Genomic DNA, 23,647 nt, shown 5'->3' with positions numbered 1-23,647 from the left:
AAGAAATAGACAAATGTCTGGGTATTAAAATCTGTCTGTATGCAAAGATACATGAGTATGAACAGGGCCGCCATGTGTCCCTCTTCTCATTTATGTACAAACACGCACACACACACACACACACACAAATACCTATGCACACAACAAGAATCAGGAAGATGATTTTTCATCCTTATATGAGTGACACAGATTTCCCCCATCAACTTACCTGGGATGAGAAACAAAGTAAACCTCAATGGTGGAGTGGGGAAAGATGAAGCAGAGACGACGGGAGAATGGCAAGCACTTCAAGTGTGAGGCTCTGGGGCACCTGGGTGGCTCAGTGGTTGAGCATCTGCCTTTGGTCAGGTCATGATCCCGGAGTCCTGGGATTAAGTTCCACATCAGGCTCCCCATGGGGATCCTGCTTCTCCTTCTGCCTATGTCTCTGCCTCTCTCTCTTCATCTCTCCTGAATAAATAAATAAGGTCTTTAAAAAAAAATGTGAGGCTCTTACACACCAGCCCACTGCCAAGTGAGGACACAACCTCCTGAAGAATCCAACACTGCCCCACCCCACAAAGCCACAAGGTCTGGGGGAGACTGTAAGGCTGAAAAAGGCCAGATCCTTCCCCTTAAGGAAGTCACAGTGTAGTGGGAAAATACCAATAAATAACTCTACACACTCAATTGATAGTAAGCACACTACAATTGATATTTTTAATCTGTTAACCACAGAGTGGCCTCAGCAGAGAGGTTGGAAGCAAGGAGGTTGGGTTGGACCCCGGCTCTACCAGAGGAGCTGTCTGGCCCTCCGTGGGCGAGTACTGCTGACCCCACTCTGCTACCAAGCTGTGGTTCCTAAGCTTGGTCCTCCTCATAAACTGACTCTAAATGTGGTTAGAATGGAGGTCCTGAATGGAGGTCCAAAGGATCACCAGTTGGGTGATTTCCCACTACACGACTGCTATTTTACACATTATTAGTAGCGAAATCATAACGTGTATCATTATGGATCCAAGATTGAGAGCTTCTCAATCTTCCAACCCTGGTAACTTCCAGAAGCTCAGCATTCATCCGAAACCCACAACAACATAAAAGTCAAAGACTCAATATCCCAAGTACCAAGGCTAGCGTGACCTACTGACTCTTTTTTACCCAGGATTGAGGAGCTTCCCAGGATGAGCGAACGTCACAGCTAAGACTGAGACAGTCTTGGGTAAACCCAAACAGCTGGCTAGCCTATCGAGGCCATCTCTAGACTTCACAGCAGACCCGGGCCCTCGGGGTGCACCGATCCACACCCCCCTATTCAACAGGTTTAAGAAGGAGGACAAGGAATCCTACTTAGGTACACTCAGAAATAAACCAGCCAATCAAATACGAGGAAAATGGAAGAGGAAAGTAATTTCGGTGCCAGGAGACACCTCAGAAGGAACATTTATTGCCAGCGCCCTCCCACACACGGAAGAGAGAGAGCCCTGTCATGAGGACTGATTGGTGTGTGACATTCCCCGAGCTTCAATATACAGCAGCAATACATTTTTACAAAGCCTCAAACTTCTCTCCTAACAGGAAAATACAATAGTAAATTACTGAACACTTAAGCATATATATCATTCCGGGGCTCCGTTTGGTGTCCAGAGAACACTGCGAAGGCAAATCAAATAACTGTCCAAAATGACTACATACATATTCATTCCTTGGGCAGCGTCTGTGGGGCCCACTGTGCACTGGTGTCCGCGCGGGCGCTGGGGACCCACAGCGACGCCGAGGACTCGGTTCTTTCCTGCTGGGCATCTTATTTAAACCCTCCACTGTGTTCATAATATCCACTTCCTAGTTCGGGGCTATTCTAACCTATATAGACTTGCTCTCCAGGGTGCGGGCCATGCACAGAAAACATTCAGTAATTCAATTGCCTCATTTACCATCGCTCCCCGAAGAAGAGCCATAGCCAAGGAGTGTCGAATGCATCCAGCTTACATTTTCTTCCCTGGGAGCTTATTTCTGGCCACCGACACAGCTTAGGCGTCAGGTAGCGAGACATACTGAAGACAAATGAGGGCGGAAACCCCAACGGGGAGAAAAGTATGGTCCGGGCCATCCCCTCCCTTGTCTGGCCTTGCATGGGGCCTGGGGCCGCCTCGCCTCCTGGTTCACCATCACTAGCTGAGCCCAGGGCCTTCGGCTTCCTTCTGCACCTGCAGCGGCAGCCGCCCTCTGAGAACTCACGGGGGACACGCGGGCCCGGCCACGGCCCAGAGCAGCGCACTCCCGCCTGTTGGGCGACGTCGCCCGGTCCCGTGGCGCTCACACGGCTGATGATGCCCGGCAGGGCCGACGACAGACGCACGCGACACCCGGGCTTTCGGTAGAGAGAGCAGCGCCGCGAAGCTGCGGCCTGTGCTCCAGGAACTCGCAGCTTTGACCCGCGGTGGCGGCGGGCGGCGGGGTCTCACCCGGCCGGGAGGCGGGGCCGGAGCCGCACAGCGCCCGCAGCGGGAGCCGCCAGGGGCCCGTGTCCAGCCCAGCGGGGGGCGGGGGGGGGACTCTGGGGGGGACCCCGGGAAACAAGCCCCGGCAACGCTCCGGGGCCCGCGGCTTGGCGGAACACCTCGGCGGACCCGAGAGCCCCGGAGAGCCGCGGAGAGCCGCGGGGAACCCCGAGAACCCCAGAGAGGCCCGGAGAACCCCGGGGAACCCCGGAGAGCCCAGAGAACCCCGAGAACCCCGGAGAACCGCGGAGAACCGCGGAGAGCCCCGGAGAGCCTCGGAGAGCCCGGAGTACCCAGAGAACCCCGAGAACCCTGGAGAGGCCCGGAGAACCCCGGGGAACCCCGGAGAGTCCCAGAGAAACCCGGAGAGCTCAGAGAACCCCAAGAACCCCGGAGAGCCCAGAGAGCCCCGAGAACCCCGGAGAGCCCCGGAGAGTCCCAGAGAACCCGGAGAACCCCAGAGAGCCCTGGAGATCCCCAGAGAGTCCGGAGAACCCCAGAGAACCCCAGAGAGCCAGAGAACCCCGGAGAGCCCAGAGAACCCCAAGAACCCCGGAGAGCCCAGAGAGCCCCGAGAACCCCGGAGAGCCCCGGAGAGTCCCAGAGAACCCGGAGAACCCCAGAGAGCCCTGGAGAGCCCCGGTGAGCCCGGAGAACCCTGGAGAAACCCGGAGAACCCCGGAGAGCCAGAGAACCCTGGAGAGTCCCAGAGAGCCCCAGAGAGCCCCGGAGAGCCCAGAGAACCCTGAGAACCCTGGAGAGCCCAGAGAACCCCAGAGAACCCCAAGAACCTGGGAGAACCCCGGAGAGTCCTAGAGAGCCCCGGAGAGCCTCAGAGAGCCCAGAGAACCCTGAGAACCCTGGAGAGCCCCGGAGAGTCCCGGAGAGCCCAGAGAACCCCAAGAACCCCGAGATCCCTGAAGAACCTGGAGAGCCCCCAGAGAGCTCCCAGAGAACCCGGAGAAGCCCAGAGAGCCCAGGAGAGCCCCGGAGAACCACGAAGAGTCCCGGAGATCCACGGAGAGCCCCGGAGATCCGCCCCATAGAACCCGGAGAGCCCCCAGAGAACCCCGGGGAACCCCCGAGAGCCCCGGAGGACCCTGGAGAGCCCCGGAGAGCCCCGGAGAGCCCGGCCCGCGCCTCGGCGTCGTCGGGGCCGAAGCGGACAGCCTGTCAGAAACGTGACACCGGCCTTTGGAATCTGCATGTCTGGGTGAAACGTATGAAATATTCATGGCTCAGATTAAAATATTTTATTGAATTAATATTGATTTACGATTAATTTTTAAAGAGATTCATATTTCATGAGGCGCTCACAATGAACCCACCGATTGGGCCTCAGCGAGTGAAACCAATTACACAAGTCGTTAAGGAGGCGACCAAGACAGCAACTCTGGACGCCTGGGAGGAGACAAAAAGAACGTGCAAGTCTGGCTTTCTGATAAGATACGCAGAGTATCTATGCAGTGACTGAAACAGAAATCTCCTGTCCCTGCTCGCTTTGATACAGCTTTTTCTTTTTAATGCGTGCCAGTGGGGCATCCCCCCTGTCAATTTTTTTTTTTTTTTTAGAAAGATATCTATGTTTGGCCTCACATTTGAAAGCTTCACCGTGGTGACTTTTTTTTTTTTTCAAAATTGCAATTAATTCTCCCCTTCCAAGAGGAAACTGTAATAATCATAGCAACCGAAAAGGGAAGCTTCGTTAAGAGCTCCTCTCTCCACTATTGGGCAAAGCCTTTCAGAAAAGTGCTGACAGCTGAAAACAAAAGACATTGATTGCTGCACCCAATTAGCATCTTCAGGCACAAAGCAATGGCGGGTAAGATGAGGGTCCCCTAGTGCTTTCCAGCGTGTTCTATTTCAATCTGAGCCCGGGGAAATTAACTTTTCCCCCCTCGGCTCTCCCACCATGCTTTCCAGAATCGTACCTGTATTTTTGTCTGAAACGCTCAGATAGCCATCATTTCAGTGAGTCCCCTTTTGGTAGGAAAATGTTTTCTAATTTCTACAAGATATTTTTACAGCCTAAGTAACAGACCCAGTTCATCTTTATTCATCCTTTTCTTTCTTTTTATGTCTCATTCATGTCTTCCTTTTCTTATTCAACCGTTCTAAAATGGGCCATCCTTGTTTGGCTTATTATAGCCAGGCCTTTTTTGCACAAAGCGCCAGTATGTAAAGTTATGGGACAAAATAAGGATTATTCTTCACTTTGGGATGAAGGGTTTTAACGTGAGCATGAGGATTTTTAAAAGACATGGGAAATCTGCAGGAGATGCTAGACTGGGTTAGAATAGCCACATGGGGCTGGGATGATGCCCAGGGTCTCCTAATTAGATAAAGCCATTGTTTAGATTCAGACAATACCTGTTTACAGTTCAATAAACAACTTGTCACAGTTGCTTGCTCGAAGCAGACCTAGATGTCAGTGCAAACAGTTAGTACAGAGGTAGTGGAATAAATTGGTCTCCTGAGTAAATAAATTGAGCAGCATGTGAAACAGCCTCATCAGTACTGGGGAAGATAATCATTTATAAAGGTTTAAGATGGTGTTTCATAAGTATTGACATTTAGAGAAATGTCTTTCCCCATCCAGATGACTAACCCCACCTCTTCCGATTTTCACCAGCCACTGGGAAAGGAAAACATTAACAAAAAAAAAAAAAAAAAAAAGGGGGGGGGGATAAAGTCTTTCGGAGGCCGTTCCCTCAAACCACCCCGGATCTGACGCTTCGTGCGTAAAATGTAGTAAAACTCCTAAAGCTGCCCGGTCTTGAGTATAGATTGCGGGTGAGCACGGCACCTGCCTTCGAGGACCCCCGTCACCGCAGAAGGGAACCGGGCGAGACGCTGAGACCGCGGAGGGGTCGCGTGGCCCAACACGCAGGAGCCAGAGCAGGGAAGGGAGCGCAGGTGCGTGCCCGGAAAGCGCAGTCGGGGGGGGGGGGGGCAGCGGGAAGAAATGGGGTGACACCGTTCGGGGACTCCTTGTGGGAGGATAATGACTGCGCGTGGTGGCATCCGCCTTCCCAGGGGTCTCTGAAAGGAAGGGTCTGCACCGGGACATGTAACTGAAGAGCCGGATGCACGGGGCTGTAACAAATTGCCTTCTCGCAGAGAGATCACAGAGGCCCCGTCCGAGCCCCCGCGCCGACACGCCGGGAAGCAGGGCGGGATGCCGGCTCCTCAGAGGCTGCAGGACCGCAAGGTGTGCACGCGGCTCCGCCATCGAAACCCTCCTGCGTCACAGTCACAGCCCGTGCGATCGATGGCCCTCGGCGGGCGCCGGAGCCAACAGGCGAAAGGCCCTCCGTCGGGGGAGCTGAAGTGCTCCCACCACATTCTCCCTCCCTCCCTCTGTCCCTGCCTTCCTCCCTCCTCCCCTCTCTCCCTCCCTCCCTCTCTCCCTCCCTTCCTTCCTCCCTCCGTTCCTCCCTCCCTCCCCTCCTTCCCTCTCTCCCTCCTTCCCTCCCTCCATCCTCCCTTCCTCCATCCTCCCTGCCTCCTTCCCTCCCTCTCAACCTCCCTTCCTCCCTTCTCCCTCCCTTCCTTCCCTCTTCCATCCCTCCGTCCCTCCCTCCATCCCTTCCTTCCTCCCTCCTTCCCGCCCTCCCAACCTCCCTCCCTCCCTTCTCCCAACCTCCCTCCCTCCCTCCCTCCCTTCACCCAACCTCCCTCCCTCCCTTCCTTCCTTTTTAAGCCTGGCCATTACACTTCACCCCACAGACCCTAAGTGAAAAAGCTCTTGCCCTAGAAATGGTAGGGGGCACATCCCCTTTTAGACAAATTTAACCATTGCAGCACTTACCCTAAGTGTACTAAATTCTGACACCATGAATAATGCCTATTTCCCTTTAACACAGAAATTTTCAATCTTGCACTTGGAGTTCTGTAGCAACAGAAGTCTTTTCCTGCACCAAGAAAATAAAACTAGAGTCTAGTCAATACCATTATATACCCCAGTGATCCTTCCTGGAGGTGAATATGTAACATCTGCCTGTAACTCGCACTCCCTGTGTCCCCGGCTCTCTACAACCACACCTGCTTTTTGCTTTTTCAAATGGAGTTCACAAGCTGACTGTGAGATTTCTTTCCCCAGCATTATGCTGTGGTCACAGGCCTGAGAGCACATAATGCCAGGATTACTGCCGACCTGCCCTCTGTGGAAATCTGAGCTCAGTGGTGTCTTTATAAAATGTTAGCTTTCAAGGCTATTCTAGACAAAATTGGCAGTGGATGTAGTTTTTCACCTCTATTCCCAGCTTCCATGTTCTGAGACGAAATCTCATTTACCCCATACTTCTCTGAAGGGCCCAGTGCTCTTTTAAAACCTCTTCTTGTGCAGGCACAGCAATGCAGAAAGCAAAGGAAAGGAGATTGGGCGAGAAAGAAAATCCAGGTTCGGGTCCCATCTCTTCCTGACTGGGTAACTTTGTCCAATACACTTAACCTCTTCAGCACCATTCCTCAGATGTAAAATAGAGATAATAAAATGACTTCCTTCCCAACGAGGGTACACATGTTACAGTCACAAAAGAAATGAATTAAAGTGCTTTGAAACTTCAGGGACCAGTTACTATTTCCCTAAGTGGCTGTTCATGCCCTTGAAAATGTAACTGAATATCTACCGCACTTGAGGCTGGATACAGTGATGAATGTGTTGAGTCCCCTGCACTTGGAGACACGGTCTAACAGAGTATCATGGGAAGTGTAATATTAAGAGTATAAGATTAGAACCATAATAGAGTATTAACAAGTGTTATGGAGCTACAGATATGGAAGCAATTAAATATTCTGGAGGTAAGTCATGGAAACTTTGTTGGTTTATATTTATATTTATATTTATTATTTATATATATTTTATATATTATACATATATTAAAAATATATATATATATACGCTTTAAAAAGACCATCATGTCCTAGTCAGCTCCTTCCCAGGACCTCCAAGTCACATGGACATAATCACTGCAGTTTATGCAGATTCTCTGATTCTAACCATGGAATTGAATGGTTAGAACCATCTTGAGTCTGTTTGTTTGTTTGTTTATTTATTTATTTATTTATTTATTTATTTATTTATTTATTTGAGAGAGCACAGCAGTGGGGTGGGCAGGGTGGAGTACAAAGGGAGAGGAAGAAGTAGATCCCCTGTAGAGCAAGGAGCCAGACATGGGGCTCAACCCCAGGATCCCAGGATCATGACCTGAGCTGAAGTGAGCCACTTACCCAACTGAGCCACCCAGGCACCCCAATTTTATACCATTTATTAACTACGTTTTTTGGATCTTGTATCAAATATATTAACTGAAAATAATCCACATCAGACGATGAACCTCTATCTGGTTTAGAGGTTTGAGAAGTCCTGCAGAGACAGTGTTGAGCAGACTCTTCCCCAGCAATCCCCAAACTTGTCTCGCCTGCAAACACCTGAGTGAGAATACCACTGGCTACTGGTGGGTGCTATGTGTGGATCTCTAGCCAGACCATGCAGGCAACTCCAAAACCAGACTTCTCTTTGAGACTGAGAACTGCTCTCCTCCTGAGTTGCTTGTCTCTGTAGATGATATCACTACTTACTCCTTTACTCTAGCAAGAAAGCAAGAAATTCTTCTTTTCTTCTCCCTTTATGTCATCTCCCTCCGATCCATTGACTAACCCTGTCAATCCCGTGTCCTTACCATTTTTCATACCTATACCCTCCTCTCCTTCCTCCTTTGATTGCCAGAGTTCAGTGGCATCACCCTTTATCTCAGTCTGGGAAGAGCCCCCTAACTGTCTCCCTGTGTCTAATCTCACTTCCTATAATTCATTCTCCAAATACTACCAAAGTGGTAGTGATCTTTAAAAGCTAAGGAAGATCATATAACCCTCTTTCTTAAAATCCTTCAAAGGCTCTCCATAGTTTACAGAACAAAGAGCAAAATTCTTAAAATGACATAGAAGACCCTAAATCATCTGTCCTCGCAGTTGTCTTGACCTCACGATTCTTATAACTCTGACTCTTCTATGTGGTTTCATAACTCCCTGCCTTTGCTCTTACTGAATCTCTGTGCCTGAAAAGTCTGCCTCCTGTCTTCAGCCTCCTGTCCAAACACCTCCTCATTTGCCAAGACTCATTCCAGACATTCCCTTCTCTAGGAACTCTTTATTTATCTTACCAGAACTTTAAGAAAGAATTGACTACCCCTTCCTTTGTGCCCTCCTCCTGCACCTTGCCCAGATATCTAAAGCATGTCTCCTTTCTTCTGGAAAGAAAGCTCCCAATGACAAGGTCCACATAGGCTTACTTTGTATACCCAGAACCTCAGACAGTATCTGACACATGATTGACACTCAATTGATGTTGTGCGAGTGAATGAATAAAATAGGAAACCCGTTCTACCAAAAAGAATGTCACAAAAGACTGAAAAAGTGGCTTGCATATTCTAAGCAGTCAATAAATATTTGTTGAATGAATGAATGAATGAATGAACAAATCCTATCATATTTTGTCATTGAACTGGAAATCTGGTCACTGTTTTTTTTTTTAGGTCATCCTTCTCCATACATATTTTTTCTCTTATATGACAATGCCTACAGCAGGCCAAAGCAGTGTACATTACACCACTATCAAATGCTGACACAGATTGGAAATGACCTTGCTGGCTAATTGTTTCACTACTGAAAGCTCTTTGGGGGCTTTCTTCTTAGTGTCAACCTCCTCAAATATACTCCTAAGGACTCAAAATTAAAAAAAGCAAAACAAAACAAAAACTACTTTGTTTTTCTACTCAACTGCTGAACAACCACAAAACCAAGGCAGGAAAAATTCTACTAACCCAGGGAGAAAACATCATACAAATTCAATTCCTAGTGTGTTTAGATCTCTGACACTTACATAAAAATTCAGAGTTAACCTTTTAAGTGTGCAGAATAGACATACTTTCCAGAGGTGCAATGAACTGCCAAAAATTTACTACCACTGGCACCCTAGAATGTTGAAATTTCTATTACAAAATGATAACCTTTGGCTTCTCAATCTTTAAGAGAATCCTTTTAAAATGCAGATACTCCTGGGTGGAAGCAGGATTGGTATCTAGCCTATATGCATGATCAATAAGGCCAGGGTGGTCGTTTGTGTCTGACAATGGCTTTCATTATTCAGTGCTACTATATTCCCAGATGTTAAATGTATTGCCTATACTGCAACCCAGAAGGAACCCAACTGTGAGCCTCATTTTTGTAGATTTAGAAATGAAAGGGCTTTATAGATCATCTAGTTCCCCACCCCCCCACATTCTGTTTCTGAGATTTATTTTTTCATGCATATACTTATATATTTATTCATTCAAGCAATATTTGCTGAAGGCCTACTATGTGCCAACCACTCCTTTAGGAACTTGGGACACAGAAATGAACAAAATAGACAAAAATCCAAGACCTCATATGGCTATGTTATATTGGGGACAGGTAGACAATCAGCAATACATCAGTAAATGTATTTTTCTCTTGGGTGCCTGGGTTTGCCAAATAGTGATTAGTGAGTAAAAATAAAATAGGGAAGAGGGAGAGAACATGCCAGGCAGAAAGCCAAGGTATCTTCCAATTTAAATTCAGTGATTCGGGAAGTCATCATTGAAAAGGTAATATTTGAGAGAAGACTGGTGGAGAGGTGGAGCAAACAATGCAAATACCAGAGCAAGAGGAATTTCCAAGCAGAGGGAAAAGCTAGTCCAAACATCATGAGGGAGGAATTTGTATGATTTGTTAAAAGAAAAAGAGGAAAAAGAATAAAGTTAGTTTTTTTTTAAAGATTTTATTTATTCATGAGAGACACAGAGAGAAGTGGAGACATAGGCAGAGGGAGAAGGAGGCTCCCTGCGGGGAGCCCGATATGGGACTCAGTCCTAGGACCCCAGGATCATGACCTGAGCCCAAGGCAGATGCTCAACCACTGAGCCACCCAGTGGTGGCTCCTAGGGAGAAAGTGTGGTTCCTACGGAGAGAACGAAGGGAAGAGAAGTACAAGATGAAGTCAGAGGATTAGCAAGGGGCCGAGTTATTACAGAACCCTGGTGGACATTTTAAAGACAAGTTTAGGCTGAGTGAAATAAGAAGCAGCTGGAGGGTTCAAGCAGAAGAGCGACATGCTCTGTTGTAAAGGACCATGCTGCTTCTATGTTGAGAAAAGACTAAATTGAGGCAAGGACAGGAGCAGATAAACCAGGTGGGAGGCTGTTGAACTGGTCAAGGTGAGAGGTGACAGTGGTATGGACCAGTGGTAGTGGTAGTGGATGGTGAGAAGTGGACAGATTCTGGATACATTTTGATAGTAGAGCCAATAGGACGTGCTAATGTACTGATTATGAGGAATGGAAGAAAGAAAACAGATAAGAAAAGCGGAGACTTTTTGGCCTGAGCAACTAACTGGGAGGATGATGTTTTCATCAACTGAAGTAGAAAGACTGAGGATAGTGTGTGTTTGGGGGAGTTGGTATGATCAGGAGGCAGTTGGGGCATCTTAAGTGTGAAATACCTAGTGGACATCCAAAGGGAGGAGTTGACTAAGTTAAATAATCAGATGAGAAAATGTATATACAGGGACGCTATGAATTATATGAGGTCATCCAATCACAAAGGCATCATTAGAGGGGGGCATAAAATAGCTCCTTCCCTGGGAGGGAAGGAGGCAGAGAGGTCTAGAGGGAAGAGAAAGGCTGAGACTATGATAAATTCTGCCTTCCTCGTTGTTTGGACAGGAAGTGGGTGGCCAGACCAAATGAAAGCTCATAAACCAGAAGAGAAATTGCATAATGTTATTCAGTCGCTAGTTTCTTTTTTTTTTTTTTAAGATTTTATTTATTTATTCATGAGAGACACACACAGAGAGAGGCAGAGACACAGGCAGAGGGAGAAGCAGGCTCCATGCAGGGAACTCCAGGATCACGCCCTGGGCCGAAGGCAGGCGCTAAACCACTAAGCCACCCAGGGATCCCCTAGTCACTAGTTTCTAATGTTCATTTTTCCATTAAATTCCTGATTGTGTCTATTAGATTTATTTTAATATTAAACATTCTTTAGGACTTGTGCAATGAGAATGTAAAGAGAGAATGGTGCAAAATAAGATAGTAGAAATCTATTTGAACTGTTCTACTCACATGGACTACAGAAACTCTGTGGATACCAAATGCCAGAGCAACTTAGAGTTCCTGGTGGCAGCTCCTAGAATCTAGATTGGGAATAAAACCTGTTCGGGATATGAAAAGCAGCTGGGATTGGATGGTGCTTGGCAAAGCAAGTAGAAAGAACTTACCCATTTGGGGCACCTTATTCAAAGAATACCTGGGAAGGGGCAAGTTTCTGAGCTACTTATGCAATGACAGCATTCTTTTGCAGAGATCTAAAATTGTGACCAATTCACAATCTTCTCCAAAGCTACAAACCTTCAGGAGGTCACTAGGTCCAGCTCTGGCCCGAAGCAAACCGTACAGGAGGACTGTAAACTGGGGCATATTTACCATATTTGCCAGGAGGACATGGAAGAGGGAAAGAGAGAGACACTGGACCATTATTGGTGGCCTGCTAGAGACTTCTAGATATCCAAACTATGTATAGCCTCCATTCACAACTGGCTGCTAGAGGCCTGAAATAGATGATGATCTCAAATGATTTCAACTTTTCAAGACTTTTCCTATTAAAACCCACCTACCACAAATCTTCTTAAGTGCTTTTAAAATACAGAGTATCCAATTCATGCAGATACCAGCCACTTACTGGGAAGAGGTTAGACAAGGATTTGGACCAGATATGAGGACCTTCATAGTTGAATGTAAAGAATTAAGAAGGGTGATCTGAGGAGTTAGTACCTGTAAGAAAAACATAAGCCAAAATCAGGCTATGCCAGTTAGTTACCTATTATCTCTCAGTGCCAAGTCGACCCATCCGCACTCTGCTTCTTTGGACTATATTTTCAATATTCCCTTGCCAGATGGATTCCTGTTAGTTTCTGTCAGTGAAAGACACTAGTGTGAAATTGAAAGACAGGAGGAGGGAAGAATGAACTCTTTTTCTATTTACAGTTCCTATAAGTTTTCTTCCAGCAGCAGAAAACAAATACCATACCAACAATGCTTCAGCCCCTCAGGGCTGGCTATACCTTTTCAGTGGCAGAGTACCAGCGACACCATGCACTTTTCAAGGAGCACCATTCCCATAGCATCTCTTCCTCAGAGAGTTGGACAATAGCCAAGTGGTAGCCTTCCCGAAAATTCACACAACAGCCACATGGTATTCATCATTCAAAGCACCAGCGACAGAGACCAGTCCTCTGAGCCACTACATAAACCAGTGCCCTTTTGTTCTTTGACACCAAGAGTAGTAGCTGCATTCACACATACTAATATTGGACTTAGCTTGTCATTCCTTTTCTGTTCTTTCAGGCTTCTAATACTGGTGTGTGATGATTTTTAAATATGTCACAGATTCCTCAACACTCTTCTCTCTAAAAGGTGGACTCTAATTCATCTCCCCTTGATTGTGGGCTGGACTTAATAACTTGCTTCAAATGAGTAGACCATGACACACATGATGGTGTGTGGCTAGGTCATAAAAGGTATCACAGCCTCATCATGTTCTCTCTCTTAGATAACTCTCTGAAAGAAGCCAACTGCTATGTCATGAGGACACTCAAATGGCCTCGTGGAGAGGCCCCTGTGGTGAGAAACTGAAACTTTTTGCCAACAACCAGAGAGAAGCTGAGGCCTCCTGCCAATAGCTACGTAAGTGCGCCATCTTGGAAGCAGATCCTCCATCTTCAGCCAAGCCTTCAGATAACTGCAATCCCATCTGACAGTTTGACTGCAATCTCATAGGAGATCCTAAGCTTCTCCTGGATTCCTGAACCTCAGAAGCAACGTGAGATATTAAATGTATCTGGTTTCGAGCTACTAAATTATTGGTTACAACAGATAATTAAAAATCCAAGTAACCAATTCTTTACATTAAAGTTCTCCATTTGAAATATATATCATGGTTTATTGCTGGATCTTGATTGGTAGAAGACTTGGCAGCATGAGTGGACCCAGGAAACTGACCCTCAAAGATAGGACTCTGTAACTGAGTTGCTTACCTCTTCGACTCTGAACACAGTGATAACTTTCTTGCCAACAACAATTGGGATGCTGGTAATCTGTAACAGGCAACAGAGCAAAATGACTTAAATTATTCCCTGTGGCTGGTTGGGATGAATTATCTATGGAAGGTAAGACTTTAAGTAACAAAGTTGCTGAAGTACGTGACAGTTATGGTAATAAGAACTGGGAATGAGCTTTCTCTGACATCAAGTCATAGAAAACCAGAAAGCATCTTCAGTAGTTATGAAAGAACCTCTTATTTCTTGGAGACATAAGGCAGGTATGACTAATCAAAATATTTTTGTGAGTTGCATAATTACAATATAACATGAATTTACAGAGTTTCTTATGTAAAAGTTTAGGAATTGTTTGGAAGAAATGGATGCTTGAACTTGGAAGGAAGAAATTTTGTTCAGCTTAGACAAAGTTGAATATTTTTAATCTAATATCTCTGAGCCACTTGCCAGCAGAAGCAGCTTCTTATGTTTTAAGGAGAGTAGCCTTACTCGAAGACCCTATAAACTCCTGCCTTCAAAAAGAATGTTTATTCTCCTCAGCATCATTCACTGCCTCAAAACCTGCAAATAGGGTTGTATCTCAACACACCCCAGGGAGGCAAGTGCCAAAACATGCTTGGGAGAAGAGAGTTTATATTCCAAAAGAACAGCAAGATTTTGGAAGTATACATTGGCAGAAACTTGGAGAATAGATATGGGAGTACTCTCAATGGATATTAGACCAAAAATCTAATACAACATTGGATTAAAACAAATATATTATTATGATTTAACTTAACAGAGAATTATGTAACTATGAGAAGTTTCAAGAGTTTGCTTGGATGATTACTAAAACATGGACACCAACGTGACCTAATTCAATCAGGATGAAATGCCGGAACTTCCTTGGCATAAAATAGGAGACAAAACCAAAAGGCTTAGAAAGATAGGAATGTTGGAGTAAACCTGAATACCCATACAAATAATTCCCTTGAGAGTCCAGAGTGCTCTCTCTTCAATAAAACACTGAGAAATACATTAACAATGGGGTCACTATATGCTTAGAAGAGCTCTATGGTGGATGGCTGTCTTTTATAAGCAAGGGATGATGATGAGAAATGCCACCACTGAAATGAGTTTCCTGATTTTAAAATAGACAGTGAAATTCTGGAATATTAGGGGCCAACTTAACCTCTAAAGACAAAGTATGCATAATTACCACAATCAGTTATGTCTGACCTGCAGGTATCTGCTATAAGGCTAACCTGATCACAGTGTTTCATGAAACAAATAGGCAGCCTAATAAATAATTATATATGTATGCAACTGTAATTAAAAAATTCTAGGCCAAGAGGACAGAAATCTGACTTGGATCACCACAACAGTGGAGCACATCTTCTTACCCTTGCAGCCTTAAGCAAACTCCTAGGCTCAGAGTGCAGGGGGCTCATTCAGCATCACCACAATATATTCTGAAATATTTTCTAAGCCTTCTATAAGGTGCTTATATAAATAGGGTGATCATGTTCTGGAAAAGGAAAACATCCAGGCCTAATTTGAGATTACTAGATGCTAGCTCCTCTGAGGTTATAATGCCACCATGGCCCACCAGACAATGTGGGACTTATGGAGGTCAATTGATAAAGTGGATTTTTGGGCCTCTAGCTATATCCTCAGATCTTGCATATATAATTTGAATAGTCATGCTTAGAAACTTACAGAATCACTGTACGACACTTCTTACCTCTGGAGGTAGGGTTGTTATGTTAGAGCCATGATGAGGTCATGGCTCTAAAGCTTCCTCTCTCAACCAGAGTGGTAAGCCACAACTGACCCCTGGTGGAAGTACAGAGATCATTGGCTTCATCAAAAATTTGAAGAACAAAAGGATTATATCTTATATCACCTTCCAGTGTAATTCTCTTTTTTGGCCTATGCAAAAGACAGATGGATCGTGAGTTGTTATAAAGCTATGCAGGTCATTATTCCCATTGCAGCAGTTACTCCAGACATAGAATTTTTAAAGGGGCAAATTAGTACAACCTCTAGATCCTGGTATGCAGCTATTGATTTGACAAATGCCTTTTTGTCTATAACAAATTGCAAATCCCACCAGAAGCAGGGACAGCAACACATCTTCACACTCTTGCTTCAGGGCTAAATCAACTGTTCCATTGCCTGACAAAATCTAACACCCAAAAATCTTGATCATCTTGGAATTTCACGGAATATCGTGTCAAACATCTGATGACATCATGCTTACTGAGCCTTATGAACAGGAACTAGTAGGAACTTTAAATGCCTTAGTAGCATGCATTCCAGAAAGTGGGAAGTATACCCAAGTTTTTAGGGACCTGCAACTTAATGGTGTTTTTTAGATACCCAGCCTGCCTGCTGGTACCATTGACTATTGGATAATCCATCAAGCAGAAGGTCCAAAACAGATGATGCCAAGTGATTTCAACTATTAAAGGCTTCATCCTGTTAAAATTCATATATCACAAATCTGCATGTTTTGAGTATCTTCTGTATGCAAAGTGAGCAAGTAGTTTCTTCCAAATATCAAACAGTTGCTGAGATACGGTAGTTCAAGGACCTGGACTATGCATGATGTGACCTCATGCTGTAATCTGTGGGATTAAGGAGGAAGATTAGAATGGTACGTCTGGTACAAGGGGACTGTACCATCCATGTGAGCCAACAGTCCAGACAGTGAGGTCCTGCCACAACTACTACATCCTCACTCTCTCTCACTGCTAATTAATCTAATTAATCCCAACACCCTCTCCTACTGAACTTGGACTCAGTCTCAGAATCCTTCCAAACACAGCATCACAAATAATCTTCACCAATCCATTGTAGAAATAAATCTTTCTGTCAAAACAGAGGGAATCCAGGCATAAGGCCGCTAGCTAGCTAGAAATCATAAAAACTGAATGAGGGGAAGCAGGAGAAAAGTGAAGAGTAGGAAGTGAAATCTAAATGTATCTGAGTGAAAAAGGAAAAGATCCATAGTATCCAGAGTAGGCAGGGGAAGAACTATCACAGATATCTGTTAGCTCTAATAGTGAATACAGAGAATTCCTTCTGAAGAAAGCTCATCGGCCTAACACTAAAGTGCTTCTGGGATAGAGGAACCGTATTCTGAAGAAGCTATGTGGGAGTTATGCATCAGTTTGCCTAATGCTACAGGGGCAAAGGAGCTGTCTACAAGCACCCACTCTGAGACGCAGAACTGGGAGTTCACAGACATCTAAGGACAAACACTGGAAATATTTCTACTATTCTGAAAACGAAACAGAACATAGTAGTATTTAATATCCATCTACTTCACAGAGCCATAGTAAGTTTCTATATTAAGAAAACACAGCTTGCAAGCAAGTTGAGCAAGACCCTCAGAGCAAAGCGACAGATAAATGGAACAGTATTATTAGAACAGATTATTAGTTTCTTTTGCTAAAGAGCCCCAGAACTGAGAAAGTTGTCGTCCATGGCTTTTTGCTAATCATATCCCCCAAAGGAACAAGCAGCAAACTTTTCACATTAGAGGATCTCAATAAACGTCTGTTGAATTAAATTGGAATTGGCAAAATGTCAATTAAACTTTTTTCAGTTTTGCTTTTTAAATTTTTACATATTTCAATTAATTTAGCAAAGACATTAGAGCTTTTCATTTCCCTAAATCCTTTCTTTAATCAAAGCCAAGGAATAGACTGACGAATTAATTCTATGCTAACTCATATCAGAAGCAACATTTCTCTCAGAAATGAAAAGTAAGTAAGCAACACCAAATGCTGGCAAGGGTGTGGAGCAATAGGAACTCTCATACATTTCTGGTGGGATTGTAAAATGGTACAGCCACTTTGGAAGACAGTTTGGCGGTTTCTTAGAAAACTAAACATATTCTTACCATATGATCCAGCAATCACACTCTGATATTTACCCAAAAGAGCTGAAAATTTATGTTCACACAAAAACCTGCACGAGGATGTTTATAGCAGCTTTACTCATAATTGCCAAAACTTGGAAGCAACCAAGATGTCCTTCAGTAGGTGAATGGATAAATAAACTGTGGTATATCCAGACAATGGAATATTATTCAGCACTAAAAATAAATGAGCTATCAAGACATAAAAGGACATAGAGGAACTTTTTTTTTTTTTTTTGACATAGAGGAGCTTTAAGTGCATATTAGTAAAGTGAAAGAAGCCAGTCTAAAAAGGCTACACACTTTTTGATTCCAACTATAATGGAATTCTGAAAAAGGCAAAACTATGGAGACAGTAAATAAATCAATGTTAATAGCAGGGACCGGGGAGATGAATAGATACAGCATGCCTGATTTTTAGGGCAGTGAAAATACTCTGTATGATATTGCAATGATGGATACATATTATTACACATTTGTCTAAACTCATAGAATGTAGAACATCCAGAGTGAACCCTAAGGTAAATATGGAATTTGAATGTTTATACATGTTGGTGTAGGTTTATTCTTGGCTAGAAAACAAACAAACAAACAAACAAACAAATTCCATTCTGGCATGTGATATTGGTAACAGGGGAGGCTATGTAGGTGTGGGGTAGGGGTGAGTGGGAAATCTCTTGACTTCCCTCTCAATGTTATTTTAAACCTAAAACTAATCTTAAAATTTTAGTCTTTAAAAAATGAATATATAAAAAGTAAACACTGGCCTGAACTGATCGATCATACATTGTTTTCAATTGCCCTAGACAGGGAACCACGAATGAATGGTGGGAAAATATTACTTCTTAGATTGCTCATGTTCCTATAGCCATACAGGCAGAGGAGAAAGGTCAATGTTTCACTGACACAATCACTCTATCCCAGTCACACTGGCCTCCTTCTGCCTGTTCACACACCAAACATGTCCCCACCTAAGATTTTTACATTTGCTGTTTCTTCACCATGAACACTCTTTCCCCAGATAATTTGCTCTCTAATTCCTTCAAGTATTTCAAGTCACTTTCCCAGTGAAGCCCTCCCTGGTCAGCCAAACTAAAAGTTCAACCCACTTCCCTGCTTTATTTGTCTTCCAACCTCAGTACATATTGCTATCTAACATATCGTAGGTTTTACCTTTTTGTTCCATTGTATATCTCCCCTGCTGGACTATATAAACTCTGCAAGAACAGGAATAATTTTTTCATTACAATATCTTTATCCCTTAGAATGGTGTTTGGCATACAACAGATCAGTAAATATCTGCTGAATGAATAAATGGATATGCAATCATGTTAAAAACATGAAATGAAGGGGCACCTGAGTAGCTCCATTGGTTGTGTCCAACTCTTGCTCTCAGGTAACGTTTTGATCTCAGGGTCATGAGTTTAAGCCCCACATTGGACTCCACATCGGGTATGGAGCCTATTAAAAATAAATAAATAAATTAATTAATTAATTAATTAATTGATTAATTTAAAAAAAAACACACCATGAAATGAGAAACATCAGAGAGATACAGTATGTAGCCTTCAAATATTCCTTCCTTATCCCAGGCCATCATTTACCTAGATCGTGAATACACTCTATATTATAATTTTATTTCAAAAATACCAAAGTGTTTTGGGAGAAGACAGACAGCCCTGATAAATTATGAATGCCCTAGGATATTTCAAAAATTCTATTCTCTGCATTGTTCATAATACATTATACTTTGACATTTACAAAAATTAAAAACAAATAGAAATTAATCCCATCTTTAAAATATGAATCCTATAAATGTTCATGGACTATATTTACATCATACATTTTAAAAGTTCATATAATGTTTAGCTTTAAAATCCATTACTACTTCATAATTTAGAATTTTTCTATCAATGGATGTTTATATTTGATAATCATTAATATTTCTGCAACCAATATATTTGCTAATCTAATAATACTCTTTTTTCAGTCTTTGCCTGTACTATAAAAAAAATTTTAATACTCAATTTTTAAACTTCTTCCAAGGGCTACTTTCTGAAAATAAACATTATACTCTAGGAATTTGTAGCAAGCTGTTGAGAGGGTAGGGTTAGAGAAGCCATAGGATATTTAAGCAATGTAAATGATCAGAAATGTGTAATTATATAAACATTACTGCTGGACCAAAAGTTTTACCTGCACACCTACTGGCTACATGCTTGTTAACAGGCCTTAATGGACAGAGGTCCAGAGAAGAGATTGAGATATTCCACAAGAAAGTTTGCTCATGTGCCCCACTCTGAGTGGAATTTTGGAAAAGAAGACACTAAGAGGATTATTTTGATATTTTATTTTTTTTTAATTTTTTATTTATTTATGATAGTCACAGAGAGAGAGAGAGAGAGAGGCAGAGACATAGGCAGAGAGAGAGAGGCAGGCTCCATGCACCGGGAGCCCGATGTGGGATTCGATCCTGGGTCTCCAGGATCGCGCCCTGGGCCAAAGGCAGGTGCCAAACCGCTGCGCCACGCAGGGATCCCTATTTTGATATTTTATATTTAAGAGATTTAGGAGAGAATGGGCTGGGGACACAGAAAGCAATGACCTAAACCGAAGTACCCCAAGCAATTCAAGATACAAACTTTCTCTCCTGATGATGTGTTGACTTAGAGTCAAGAATCAAATTTCCACTTAGCAGTTTTCAGGGTTACCTTAAGTCGACTTTTGTGACCCACAATGAAGCAAAGATAATTCAGATCAAGTTAGAAGACTTCATTGTTTGCAAATTACTCCACATTGAAGCAAATGCAATCATATTCTTTCTCTTTTGACTCCACTTGGTTATTCTTCATTGTTTTAAAATAGGACAGAGAATCCATTCTAAATAGAAGATAAGGCAAATGTCTTTTATAAGATTTTGAGGGCCTAATGATTACATTTTAATTAAGTTATTGAGTTCTTTTGCTCCTTTAAATTTGAAGGTCCTGTTTTACACATGGCTACTTAACATATAATATATTTTACTTATTTAATTGTTTTTATCTGTTAACTCTCAAAACACATAAGTTCAAACTGGTCAGGGATTTTTGTTTTTATCATTGTTTTATTCACTTATGTATCCTCAAAATGTAAAGCACTACTTGACACATAGAAGGCACTGAATAAATATTTGTGGAATGAATGGATGGATGATGCTTTTAAAGTAGCCTCTTAAAAAAAATAAATAAAGTAGTCTCTTACCTGTATAGCTTTACCTAGGAAAAGTAATCCATAATCTTCATATATCTACATAGATACTGAGCATCATAAGTTTTCTTAACGCCTAATTTGGATCAACTCTTCTTAGCAGATATAAAAGGGGATCCTGGCTTTGAGGAGCTATAATTCTGTTAGGGAGGCAAAAATAAATTATGAGATAATTAGAGAATAGAGAAATATAAAGTAAATCATGAAACCGTTACTTAGACCATCTCTACAGTCAACATATCCAGGAAGCAGAAAAGCAATGTTATCTTCATGGAAAACTTGATGCAGAAGACTTGAGTCAGGCCTTGAAGGATAAGTATAATTTTACTATATAGAAAGAAAAACAAAGTATATATATGTTTTGAAATCATGATTCATGGTAAAATCCAGTAAGAATATGAACTTGAAGGGAATCCAGGAATTCACACTAGAGAGATTAAGGGACACTGGATTCTGATGCATTCTTACTCTCAGGTTGAGGATCCACACACCTCTGAATCATCAGAAATATCAATGCAGTATTTACTATGTGTGAGGCACAGTTCTAAGTGCTAGGAGCATAAAGTGAACATTATAAAGTCCTGCCCTCCTGAAGCTTACATTCTGATGGGAGAGATAGGTAAGAAATGTGTGAACAAACAAAATCATCTCAAAAGTTACAAGTATCTTGAGAGATGGAAAACATGTCAGTGATGAGGAAAATTTAATATTGGATGGGTAGTCAGAGGAGGCTAATTGAGGTGAGTTTTTCATAAGCAAGGGAAAGGAACAATTGATAGTCAAAAGACTCCAGCTGATCCTTGGATATGACTAGAAAAGGGCACAGAGAAGTGATCCCTGAGGAAAAGGGCCCAAGCAAGCCACATTACAGGGTAAGCACAGAGGGAATTAGAGGTAAGTGGGGAGCTGACCTACCCTGCAGAGGTCTAAAGAGCTCTGACGCACAGACACGGTGTGAGTGAGGAAGGTTGAGTGTAAAACGTGGAGATTAAATGGGGAGTAAATGAAACTTGAGGGCAGTACAATAAACTCCAGCAACTCCATGAAAAAAAATTTCCATAAATGATTACTTTTAGGTATTTGCCCAAAAGAAATGAAAACATATTTTCATACAAAGACCCATATGAGAATGTTTGTAACAATTCTATTCATAACAGCCCCAAACTGTGAACAACCTTGATTGCCTATAAATTGATGAGTAGATAAACAAATTTTGGCACATCCATTTAAACACTGCTCTACAATAGATAAAAATATCTACTGATATTTGCAATAAAATAGATGAATCTCAAAAACCTTACGCTGAGTACAAAAAGCCAGATATGAAAGACTATGAATTATATTATTCTCTGTATATAAAATTTTTAAAAACTCAAAACTATTGTGAGAAAAAGTCGAATAGTGAGTGCTATGCGCATAGGGTGAGCGGGGTAGGATTGACTGTGTGGAGGAGCTAGAGAACTTTTGGGGTGATAAAAATGTGACTAATATGATTTTAGTGATGGTTACCAGCTGTATACATTTGTTAGCTTATATTGTACATTTAAAATTGGCGAATTTCACGTATGGGGACAGATGGTAGCTACACTTGTGAATATAGCATAATGTATAAACTTATCGAATCATTATGTTGCACACCTGAAAATAATGCAACATTGGTTTCAACTACATTCAAATAAAAAAATGGTGAATTTCATCTTATGTAAACTATACTTTAAAAAACACAAAATCATAATTCATATGTCTTCTGCACAGCACTGTGAACCCCTGATTGCCAAGACTATGTATCACTTATCCTTGTCACAGTCCCCTAAACACAATACAAATTTAATAAGTGAAGAAATAAGTAAAAGAATGGAAGTGTAATTGGTACAGAACTCAGTGTCTTATAAGAAATCATAAAAGAATGCTTTGCAGACCTTATGTTTGCCTTAAATCCTGAAAATACTTCTTTATTAAAGTTATTGAGTTTCTTGGAAGACCTTTGAAACTTCCTACTACAGGTCTTGCTTTCTTGTCTGTCAGTCTTTTATAAGACATTGTGCTGCCTAATATCATGGTTCTTCCTTTGTTTTGGCTTCTGTCCAGTGAAAGTTCCTGGCAAGTTTTTATACAATCTGAAATATATTGATATCCTTATTACTGCTCTAAACTCCTGACATTTCATTTCATTTATTGGTCAGCTTGCCAAATGACACTCTCCAAGAACTTGTATTATCGTGTTCCTTTGGCAATTTTAGAGAGTTGTTTGGATGACCTGGGAATAAAGTTTGATTCCAAGGTGAATCACTTCATATATAATTTAATTTTTAATAATCACAAATAGAGTCTTTTAGCTACTTTCTCCTCAGAAAACTAATTTTACTTGTCAACAAAGTCTGAGCCAGCAACATAGATTTAGAAATCAGACTTTACTTTGTTTGTTACTTTTAAAAAACTTTTAAGGCTTATTTCTTCAGAAGAACATGAGATGTGTTGCACGAATACAAGTCAAAGTTCTAAGTGAGCAGATTGCTTAGATTTACCACACTTTGCCTTCTGAAAGTGAGACATATCACATGAGACACTGGGGTTCCTTCAACCATTTACACCAAAGCAATCGTTAATGAAAAATGAAGCTGCTGCTAGAAGACCAAGCATTGGCAGTCATCATATCTACCAGGCTTACTTTCTCCTCATGGGCTGGGGCTGAGCAGGGCCCTTAGTCCCGTGGGAAAACAAGAGTATGTGCTTTCATTGGTCACACCTTGGTGGATGCACCAACATGCAGATGTCAGTTAAATGGTAAGTTATATTGACAGAAACATTTATGATTAGAAAACATCCTCTGTTGCTTAAATCCAGAGAGTAGAGATTTGGTCCCAGATGTGGGAGGTCCACTCT

General features: G+C 42.6%; 1 long non-coding RNA gene across 1 annotated transcript; it reads left to right on the top strand.

The window, feature by feature from the left end:
* Positions 1 to 5,163: 5,163 nt before the first annotated feature.
* On the top strand, positions 5,164 to 22,743 carry LOC144318511 (uncharacterized). Its single transcript, XR_013384478.1, has 2 exons — positions 5,164 to 5,393; positions 13,107 to 22,743. It is a non-coding gene; the product is annotated as an uncharacterized LOC144318511 (long non-coding RNA).
* The last annotated feature ends 904 nt before the right edge of the window (positions 22,744 to 23,647 follow it).

This window comes from Canis aureus, chromosome 8 (assembly GCF_053574225.1).
Source record: "Canis aureus isolate CA01 chromosome 8, VMU_Caureus_v.1.0, whole genome shotgun sequence".
Taxonomy (NCBI): Eukaryota; Metazoa; Chordata; class Mammalia; order Carnivora; family Canidae; genus Canis; species Canis aureus.
Note: the sequence above shows the minus strand (reverse complement) of the source record. Positions and strands in the feature narration are given on the sequence as shown.